At 38.5% G+C, this 11,427-nt stretch overlaps 1 long non-coding RNA gene across 1 annotated transcript; it reads left to right on the top strand.

Moving 5' to 3' along the window:
* The first annotated feature begins 1,595 nt into the window (after window positions 1-1,595).
* On the top strand, window positions 1,596-10,311 carry LOC115436701 (uncharacterized). The gene is made up of 5 exons (XR_003937865.1): window positions 1,596-1,837; window positions 1,930-2,051; window positions 4,031-4,096; window positions 5,082-5,220; window positions 9,919-10,311. It is a non-coding gene; the product is annotated as an uncharacterized LOC115436701 (long non-coding RNA).
* Window positions 10,312-11,427: the final 1,116 nt, after the last annotated feature.

The raw sequence follows: 11,427 nt of genomic DNA, 5'->3' as shown, positions 1-11,427 counted from the left end.
ACAGCTCAAATGGATAGTGTTTCAATCGGAACAGTTACCAGAGTGACATCTGCTTTAGATCTATGGGAACACAGGCTGCGTCAGTAAACGCAAACTGTGTTCGACAGCATGCATTTGATGAGCGTGATGTTCATGTGTTTGTAAGGAAAAACAGAAGAGCAATCGTCCTCATGTGGTTTCAAATGTCAATGGAGCACATGATCAGACTGTCAGCGGAACAGCGCACCTGCAGTTAGTCACACAGAGGTATTATAGAAAGGCTGGAGGTGTGTAAACCTCTGTCTACAGTCATGACGCATGTGAGTGTTCAGGGATGCACAAACCTTCAGCACTAGTTCACAGATACATGAATTATCATTTTTGAAATTTGATTATGTTTTTATATTTAGTGTTTCAGTTTTGGATTCCATACATACAGTGTTGGAAAAAAGTTTTAGGACACCCCATGCATTTGTCAGATATTGCATTAATGCTCACTCTGAAGCCAAGTATTGTTCCATTCTCCAAACCCGCATACTTTCTTCTGCACATGCTCTGTTCCATCAAGGTCAAAACTGGATGTTTCAGCAGGTTAATGAAACACATCCAGGACATGATATGTGGAAACTGTCAGGATTTTTGTGGTTATTTTTTTGTTATTGATAATAAACAAAAAAAATCTTTTGCATTTGTTTGTGTCTGTTTGGTGCAGCCACACCTTTTGAAACGCAAAAAAGATTTTTCCGTAAATATTTCATGATATTTACGATTGTGTAAAATTTTAGTGGTGTCTGAAAACTTTTCTCCCCTGCTGTAGTTTTAGTTTTATCTTGATTTGGGAGAACTGACTTTCTTCAGGTGTTACAAGGAAAACCTTGATTTCGAAAAGGTGAGAAAGAATGACTGAAGAATGCATTCTAACAAAACCATTGTTTATTAAAGGTTCTTATTGTGTAAAGGCATTTTATTCTCCTACTCTATTAACCATTTACACAGGAGGAAAATTAAAAATGAAGCTGACTTTATCTGCAGTTTTACTTCTTTTTTTTTCTCATCTTTTTTTTTCTAGTTTCAGAGCCCCTCATTACAAAGGTGAATGCACATGTGACAGTTCAGTGGTGCATAAACTGTCAGCGCTGCCTGGTCCAGAGAAAATAGGCTCTGGTCAGATGAGTCATCCTTCTCCATATTCTCCGCAAGTGGACGAGCGCTTGTGTGGTGACACTGGAGAACGGCTCAGGGCTGAATATTTGACCCCTACTGTGAGGGGATCCGCTGGCTTTGTTATCCTCTGGGGGCCATTTTGCTGGTGTGGTCCCCTGAGAAGAAAGGTTCACTGTGAATCAATACAGAGTAGTTCAGTGTGGTCACCTCATCCAGGGATGAAACATTTCTATCTCAGTGGGAGTCAACTCTTCCGTGATGATGACACTCACAGAATGGTTTGATTGGAAATTAATCTAAACTGAATACTGAATAAAAAAACAATATACATGTGCAATACATTTATTTATTATTTAATTAACATATTTGTATCTGTATGGCGTGTTTTTGTATTTTTTTTTCATCTGTCATTCTTAAACTTCTTGTATGTACAACGTTGCCGCTGTTATTTTTGCACTACTCCAAGCCAAGGCAATGAAATCTTGTTCTCATGAGCACTGTACTGTGTAAATTTGAATGACAAGTAAACTGTGTCTAATTCTAAGTCTAAAACTATTACCACATGTAAAGCATAATTCTGTACAGTGCTTTGACTTAAATGAACCTCAGCTCTATGTGTGTCCGTGTCCAGGAAGAATACGCCCACCTTAAGGAGCTCTACAGCTTTAGAGGACCCAGCTCTGATGCCGATCAGGTACTGCACCTCATCAACAACACACACATTTCTAGATTTCATTTAGCAATGTTCTGTGATTGTATATGTAACCAGAAGGTGTGTGTTTTCAGGAAGAGCTGGAGGAGTGTGTCAGTGGGCGTACACATCAGTTAGAGGACCTGGAGGCAGCCTTTGCTGATCTGTTAGAGGACGATGGAGAAGAGAATGTTTCACGCTGGGCCAAGAACCCTGGGTAACATTAGCTTTTCTAGGTCCAAAAAACGTGCTGCCTCACTAAGGAGGTTGATAATTTTAAATAGCAACACATCTGCAAAGTAACTCAGACATTAAAGGCCCCTGCTGAGATTTCTTAGCAACAAAGTTGCAGATTACTCACCAAAACACACAGACAACCATGTTCAGTGCATGTCATCAGCATAAGACAGTTGGAAAGCAGATTTCTGATGCATTTGAAAATGTGCATTATTATATCCATGTTGTCTAACTGCCTTCATTGGCAGATTTCTGTGATTCTTGTCACATTATTACTGCACAGCCATCAGTGGAATAGTGTGAAACTATTGGCAGCAATGTTTGTCACTTGTGGGGGTGAATCAAACAAAACAGGCTGCATTCATCAAACCACAGCTCCACAGCACTGTGAGTGGTCAAAACAGCACAAAGTACAGTGGTACGCCAGCAACAATTATGACCGACTTTTTCACAGCAGACATTTTGAATTGTCCCAGAAAAAAAAAACTGAGATCAGTAAACTGGCAAAACTCAGCTCAGTGCAGCCTGTATAGAGTTGCTTTTCCTGCTGAGACAGTGTCTGCTGTAACAATGCTCTGTAATAATGATAAAGGGGGAAGTTCCTGCTTATACAGCTGCTACACAGCTAACAGAATAGCCATGAAGATGTCATTTAAGTACAGTGTGTGCACACACCCTAAACAGTCCCGAGGAGAGGCCGAAGCAGGCAGACGTAAGTAGAAACAGATGGACAGATGGAACATGTGTGGTGGAGGTTTTAGCCAGACAGAGCCATCAGTTCTTAAAGAGGTAGGCAAATGTAGGTGGGATGTAGACCCACTTTGTAGAAAAATGACAAAATATTTCCCTCATTAAACCTGCCCCTCTCCCCTTTATCTGTTAAGTAATGTTTAAGTTGTTTTCTGCTCTTAACTAACTTTGGCTATATTCGGCTGTTGGCTTCTCATTTGTGTTTTTCACAATGTTCATTGTCTCCTCTTCATGGAGTTTAGATGGTGAACATTTCCCAAGGTTTGTGTGGGTCATGTGACTCAAAATGGTCCAGTTTGGATGTGAGAATAAAAACATTGTCTGTAGGCTAAAATTTAAGGGTCTATTAAGTCATGACTTTATAAACAAGGACAGTTGTAATAGAGATGGAACAAAGATAACTGAATTCAGTCATCTTCGTGTGACAATGGTGTGTTATGTCTATAAACAATGTCAATAAAAGTAATTTAAACAGGATCTTCAGCAGTGTTGCAAACAACAGTGTGTTATACTATGAATGGATCCTAAGTGAAAAGAAAATGTGCAGCTATAGACAGTTTGTCTGTGTGTTGTGTGGTGTAGTTCAGCTGTATATCACTGTGGAGTCTCAGTTAGAAAGTGCAGTATTCGGTATTAACCCAGACATCTGCAGTAAACAAGCAAAATGTTATTTATATCTACACTTGATTCCAGGTAGAAGCACAATCTGCTGCACAGTGTTAGGTACAAAACATGTGAATAGTGTATGATGAAGACATCATTATAATCAAAATGAGATAAAAACAATTAGTTACAAAATCAAGACAAGCAAATGACAATTAAAATTAATCTGAAATAGGAATCATAATCATTAAAATAAAGATTAAGAGAATGCCAAATAAAGCAATAGTGAAAGGCATGTTAGTTAAAGCTAACAGGAAAAAAAAGCTTATTAGTAATACTGAGCACGGTCAGTGATAGTTCAGACAATATTATTCTAGTGTCCTCACTGACCTTTATTACAGACATTTGTACAGCAGCTGCTGGAACATAACACTCATAAAAGTGCAGATTCCTCTGGATCTTTTCACCTGTGAGAAATGCAAAGAACCTGCCTTTTAATCATGTTTCGAACTGAGGTTTATATGAATCTCTTCCTAGTAAACATGAGACCCATTTTCCTCCATTTTAGAGAAATGTAACACAGTACTTTGTTCCATTTGTTTACAGGATGGCCTCATTCGCTGCATTGGTTTTAGTTTGAAGTCCAGAAACTCAAGTCCAGACTATGAGATGGTAAGAACATATGATAATATGTGAACTGTTTCAGGCATGAACTATTAATTTATACTTGACTGGAGGTTTTTTGGGGTTTAAATCTAAAGCTAGAATAGTGGTATAAAAAGTTTTCCTATTCTTAAAGCTAGGGATGCACCGATACGATACGAGTATCAGGTACTCAGTGTGCGTACTCGTACTCATAAAAGTAATCTGATACAAATGCACCGATACCATTACATCTGTGTGCCATTCCCAGTTCAGTGCAGCAGGTACGAGGAGGAGGAAGAATGTGTGTGAGTGTGAAGAGTGTGGAGATGGAACCAAAGAAATGAGGCTGATCACAGTAAGGCTGACTGACAGTAGCGTTCAGACACACAGATACAGACGCAGCCTTCTGTCCGTCCTCTGCGTACATTCCATCTGTTTTCCAGCTGATGGAGGATGAGTACCCAGACACAGAATACCAGCGGGAGTACGGAGCGGTGCGGACCGCCGCCAGCGGAAGTGAAAACCAAACCTCACACTCATTTGTCTTTTCTCTTCCTGCTGAAGCTAAACTTTTAAACCTTACAGAGAAAACACTAACATTAGTATCACAGTAGTGTTCCTCTGTCGTCTACAGGTTTGTATTACTGACTTTCTTCTTCTTCTTCATTAAACTTTCCTCTTCTTCGTGGTATTTGTCCAGTATGGTTAATTCAGAGCGACGCCACCTGGTGGATTAACTGACAAACGCTCATTCCAACACATTAAATGTCAGTAGCAGCACTTTGTTCCAGTCAGACTAATGACAACGACAATAAAGCACATTTACAAAAGGAACTAACAACTGGAATGAGATTACTAAGGACTAGGATTGATACTCAGTATCAGCAAGTACTCAAATGGAAGTACTCGTACTCAGTCTGGAAAAAAGTGGTGTTGGTGCATCCCTACTTAAAGCATTTCACCCCACCTTCCACTTTCCTAGTCCTCCTCTGACCATCTGTCCTGGTCTCAGGTCCATCAGGCCGGTTTAACCTGTGACACCGTCGAGCTGCCGCATCACATCAGCAGTGATGAGGAGATCGACAGACTCATCTCTGCGGTGCAGCTGTTTCTCAAAGCTCTGCCCAAACCCACCTGGTGACCATGTCCAGGTACCTACCCAGTACTGTCAGCTGTGGCTTTGTTCACATGGACCCTAATATTCCACAAATAATCAGACTGATGGCCCAGCCAGAATAAAAGTACCTCATCTAACCACCTCAATTCCACCAGAGTAGACTGATTAGAAGGAAATTTCAGTCAGGTTGAGAGAGGTGGTGTAAACCTTGATGATAGAAATGATTGATGTTCCCTTAAATAGGAAAACACATCTACTAACCATGTTAACACCTCATCCAATCATTTGTCTCTGGTTGGAATAACTATATTTTTTCAGCATGTTTGCTCCACACAGAGAGAACATTAGGTGACACTACAAGTTTCCAGGAGGAACCTAAAAACATGGCACTTAGAAAACAAAACTGATGTGTGACTGATACAGAATTTTTTGATGGAGACCGTAAAGGGCTCATATTTTGCTAAACGCACTTTTATTAGTCTTTGGTTCATTTATTTGTGTATTTGGACCCCAATAGTTCAAAAAGTTTGAATTTGAACCCTCCAGGTGCTGCAAAGCTAGCTTTATATTCATTTATGCAAGAATCAAGTGGATTTCTACAACCTGTTTTCATTCCTTCTTAATTTGTTGCTGTGACGATTGGCCAAGTGGAGGAAGAAACACACCAGGAGGCTGGAATGATCTTCACTGTAGTATAATATATTTACAGTGTTTGCCCAGGTAACATAGCCATTACAACTGTGTTAAGGAAAAACAACAAACAAACAAAACCTAAACTAACTGATGAAAACCAGCTCGACAGAACATAAGGAAACTCATTCTTTAACAACAGAAACTAAAGCTCAGCCCATGGCTAAGGGAACCAGCTTCAGCAGCCTGCTTCACTCAGCAGAGCCACACTTCTCCCTCGAGGAGCATCTACTTCAGGCTTTTTATACCCGTAGCCCCTCCCACATGAACAAACCACCATAAATGTTCAATTACCTTTCAATACCATTTACTGGAATAATACTTATATCTTTACCTAAACCTCATTTTAGTACTTTTATTTACTACTCCCCCCAAAAAGTCTCTAAGTTTAAACCAAGTTTAGAGCATTTGAAAGGTTAACTTCTGTCCATCTCACAAAACTTCCCTCTGATTGCTGCCACCCTTGGTAAGTTCCTGATGCCTTCTGCTGTAAAAGGTTTAGGAACCTCCCTCTTCCGTTTGACTCTCAGGCCTGGAATCTGGTGATGAGAGGAGTGAGGATCAAACATTTAGGAAACAAAAGGAACAAAAGAAAAAGACTAGGCTACGTAAAATATATTTTGATCTGTGGGCCCAATATGTAAATATTTCTAAGGATGCAAAATGATGAAAATAGATTACTAGAAACAAACAAAACTAGACCAGCTAAGCTAGCAGGCCCAAGCCTGTGCTCCACCCTGTCACTCCGACCCAGAACCAGAGCCTGAGAACAAAGGATATAGGTTCAACCCACTCACAGGGCATGGTTGCCACCATGACGTTGCATCTAAAACTAGTTACGTCACGACATTTGCACATACAGGGTGGGGAAGCAAATGTACACTATTTTGAGACAGGGATTGAAAGACAGTGTATGACCAATAGTTTATTGAAAGTCATGAGAATTTATTTGCCACAAGAAAATGTCCATAATAGAAAATGTTTTTATTCTATGTGTCCTCCTTCTTTCTCAATAACTGCCTTCACACACTTCCTGAAACTTGCACAAGTGTTCCTCAAATATTGGGGTGACAACTTCTCCCATTCTTCTTTAATAGTATCTTCCAGACTTTCTGGTAATAGTTTTGCTCATAGTCATTCTCTTCTTTCCATTATAAACAGTCTTTATGGACACTCCAACTATTTTTGAAATCTCCTTTGGTGTGACGAGTGCATTCAGCAAATCACACACTCTTTGACGTTTGCTTTCCTGATTACTCATATGGGCAAAAGTTGTGAAAAGGTATGGATAATAGTGTTAGGTATGATTATGACATCAGTATATGTTTGGGTTCAAAACAACTGACGTAGTGCCTGCTGAGAAAAAACAACTAAATGTTCAGTGTACATTTTGCTTCCCCACCCTGCATACGGTCAAGACTTCCGGCCAACGTTTCTCTGAGTACGACATAATTGTTTGTCAGCAGCAGCGGTTGTAGTCCATACTGAAAATATGTCCGAACTACCTAAAATGTTCAGATGTTGATTGTATTAATGAACACAAGTGGCTGAACAGGACAGAGCAGTACAGTCAACAACCTGGAGGGGGTGGAGTGTGAAGTGGCTCATTTGCATTTAAAGGGCCAGCGCTCCAAACGACCTTTCTCATGTCATTAGTCAGAAATAGGGTTGGAGATGAACCTGTGGAGTTGAATTAATAAAGAATTCAGACACAAGCAGAGCATTTACAGTTTATGTAGACCACAGGGAAATGTTTGAAAATGCATAATTCCATTTAAAAAAAATAAATACCACTCCTTTAGAAGATTCAAGGATTGTTGAATGTGTCAGTTGTTGAAAAGATGAATGAAGCTGCATTGAAAGAAAACAATCAAGTGATTAAAACCAGTGGAAGTGAGAAGGTCATATCACATTTAGAAACACAGTCACACAAATATCACAGTAAAGGCCTTAAACCAGGGACTTTTTCTATACAATTTGTGCATCACAATTTTTTTTTAACAGTTGTTTATGTCACAAGTAATTTCACACAGAACATGAATAATACCCAGCAAAAAGCAGCATTTATTTTTTCAAAACAAGGTTACTTTTTGTCTTTTTCTCCACACTTTCACAGCGTAAATATAGGCATCAGGTCAACATTTGTGTGAGCAGAACAACATCTTAACAACGATTATGGACCCAAACCTACTGTTTTATATGAAAACAGAAATGACAAAGTTAATGAAGTGAAGGATAATCTAGAGCCACATCAATAAACAACTAAACTATAAGGATGGGGAGGAGTTTCTTTAATATAAATCAAATATAGTCAGCACTGTGTGCATCTTTCAGAGGAAAGTCTTGATTTGCAGAATAGGTTTAGAAGAATGAATGACAAATGCATTTTTTTAAATAAACAAAGCCATGGTTTGCCTGAACAGAAGGCCCTTCATCAGACACACAGGCAGCAGGTGATGTTCAGTCTGGTCCTGTTTCTGTCAAACGGCCAGATGGAAATGTATTGAAATCTTTTACTGAACTAGAATCACAGCTTTTCCAAATTGGTATCGCAACAGGTGTGAATACGATACAATATGATACACTTTATTGTCCCCTTAGGGAAGTTTGTATTGGACCTCAGTGTTGTTGCATATAGCTGTGAATTCAACAATCAATACTAAAATACAAATGCAAGAGTAGTTTTTAATGATAATAGACACAAAGTGTTCATGAGACCACACATCAAATGTCTGAGTAATAAACAAAGAAACAGTCTGGATAAATGCAACTTACAACTGTAGAAAAGAACACTTCTAAATAGAAGGATGGGGACAGGGGGATGGATTAGTGCACAGGTGTCAAACATGCAGCCCTGGGGGTCAAAACCAGCCCACCAAAGGGTCCAATCCGGCCCCCAGGATTAATTTGCAAAGTGCAAGTTAGGGCATCAAACTCAAAAATAATATCATAATAACCTATAAATAATGACAACACCATTTTTTTCTCTTTGATTTAGTGCAAAAAATATTAAATTATGAAAATGTTTACATTTACAAACTATCCTTTACAATAAAATATGAATAACCTGAACAAATATGAACAGCCTGCGATGTCTAAAGAAAATTAAGTGCAATTTTACCAATTTTCTGCCTGTTCCTAAATGTTTTCTGTCTTTGTAGATCTGATCTGTAATGCACATGTATAAATGATAAGTTGAGGGATAATATTGATAAGATTGTACTTATATTTCTTAACAAATTTAATTTTTTTCAGGTTATTCACATCCTTTTTGTTTGGATAGTTTGTAAATGTCAATATTGGCATAATTGAATGCCATGTTTTTTTGCACTAAAACAATTTGGACTTGTCATTATTTATTGGCTATCATGGTTTAATTGTACTGGTCCGGCCCACTGCAGATTAAATTGGGCTGAATGTGGCCCCTGAAAGAAAATGAGTTTGACAGCCCTGGATTAGTGTATGATGTGATAACTTGTCTCTGTAGCAGCTGAAAATGTGCTGGAAAATAGTTTCAGGGAAAGAGTGGGAACCCTGTGTATGTACTGTAATTCCACTTCTATGTATGTACTGTGATATTGCTGAAAAAAAAAAAAAGACCATTGAAAAAAAAAAACAACAAAACTGGATCCTAATACCTCACAAATGCCAATACAAAAGTAAATGAGCAAACAACATATTGAACCTTTAAAACATATTAAATATGCGTTGAGCAATAAAAAAAAAAAAACACATCACGCTTTAAAAATAAACATCAAAAACAGCAGATCAAATTAAACCCAGCCTCTTTTATGGCCTTATAGATCACCTACAGGGAGCGTTACCGTTGGCAAACATGAGCCGCTACTGTTTACGATAGATTAGACTCCGCACAGTGGGTGGAAACACTTTACAAATGTTACAAAGCTTCTATTCTGATGAAATGCTGTGGGGTGTGTGAATGCAAATCTCATCAGATCACTTTGCATCCATCTGAGCAGTCAAGTTGGAGAATGGTTTCAGTCTGGTTGAAGTAACCGCAGCTTATGTATGTGTATCTCAGGTCCAGTCTGGACGAGTACTGCCCGGCAGAACAGGTGGCTTCTGTCCAGAGTCGAGTTCTGTCGGTACTGGAAGACCTGTACGGACAACTGGACGTACACGAGGACTATGAAAGCAGCAGCACGGACACTCGGGACTGCCAACCTCAGGCCTCACGACTGAGACTGCACTGAATCCTGAAGATATGCATCTGATCTGCAGCAGCTGGAAGGGGTTTGGATCTGGTGACGTCATGATACTGTATGAACTGCGAAACATCCATCAGTGTGCTGTCGCTGAATATGGTCTTGTTTACAAGTACAATAGTGGTGTATTTTAAGGTTTTTTGTGAAAGCACTTGGACTGAGGATCACACTGTTTAGTTGTAAATAAAGCCAAATACTTGAAAATTAAATACTGTATGTGACTAAATGCTACATTATACTCAGTAAATATACATTGACTTGAATAGAATTTGAGTTTGGAGGCTGATGAGGCTGTTATAAGTTGGGAAATGTGCCATGTTTTTTAACCCATAAAGACCCAGTGCTACTTTTATGGCAGTTCACAAATGACTTTTTCTCTGTATTGAACCTTTCTTAAGTGATTTATCACCATTTATTATATTATCCTCTGTATTTTGCCTTTTTTTCCCTGTGAAAATCATGTATTTTCCTATATTTAATCACTGATCATGTAGATGTTCATATAACACTCAGATTCATGTTAAGGGTTATTCTATCAGAAACAGAGAAAACTGAAGAAAAAGTGACTTTTTCAGCAAAATATATCATTAACTGAACATAAAAACAAGTGTGTCCATCCACGGTCATCGATCAAACTCCATGGATTTTACTGATGAATCAATGTTGTAGAACACAGGTGTCAAACATGCGGCCTGGGGGCCAAATCTGGCCCACCAAAGGTTCCATTCCGGCCCTGCAGGATGAAAGTGCATAAATGAACCTGAACAGTCCAGGTTGAACAAATCCTTTTGGTTCAGGTTCCACATACAGACCAGTGGGATCTACAGTCAAAAGAACAACACAATAACCCATAAATAATGATGACTACAAATTTTGTTTGTGAAAAATTATGTGGAAAAAATTGAAGTGAAAAAAATCACATTACACTGTGAAAATATTTACATTTACAAAACTATTCTTTCACAATAAAATGCAAATAAATACATAAATAAAAACAAAGATGAACAACCTGGAATGTGCAGTTTGAACAATATTCTGCCTGTTCCTAAATGTTTGGTGCATTTATGGATCCACTGGGATCTGCAGTTGTGTTCAGAATAACAGATGGAATATTGGAGAAATTGTTCAAATTTTAGTTCTAAACTCCAAAATTTTTACAATATTCTGCCTGTTCCCAAATGTTTATGGAACACTGTGTGTAAATGTACATGTAGAAATAATAAGTCGAGGCAGAATATTGTTAAAACTGCACTAATTTTTCAAATGACATTTCTGTTTTTTTCAGGTTATTCACTTCTTTTTTGTAAAATGTAAATATTTTCATA

Source organism: Sphaeramia orbicularis, chromosome 17 (assembly GCF_902148855.1).
Source record: "Sphaeramia orbicularis chromosome 17, fSphaOr1.1, whole genome shotgun sequence".
Classification (NCBI taxonomy): domain Eukaryota; kingdom Metazoa; phylum Chordata; class Actinopteri; order Kurtiformes; family Apogonidae; genus Sphaeramia; species Sphaeramia orbicularis.
Note: the sequence above shows the minus strand (reverse complement) of the source record. Positions and strands in the feature narration are given on the sequence as shown.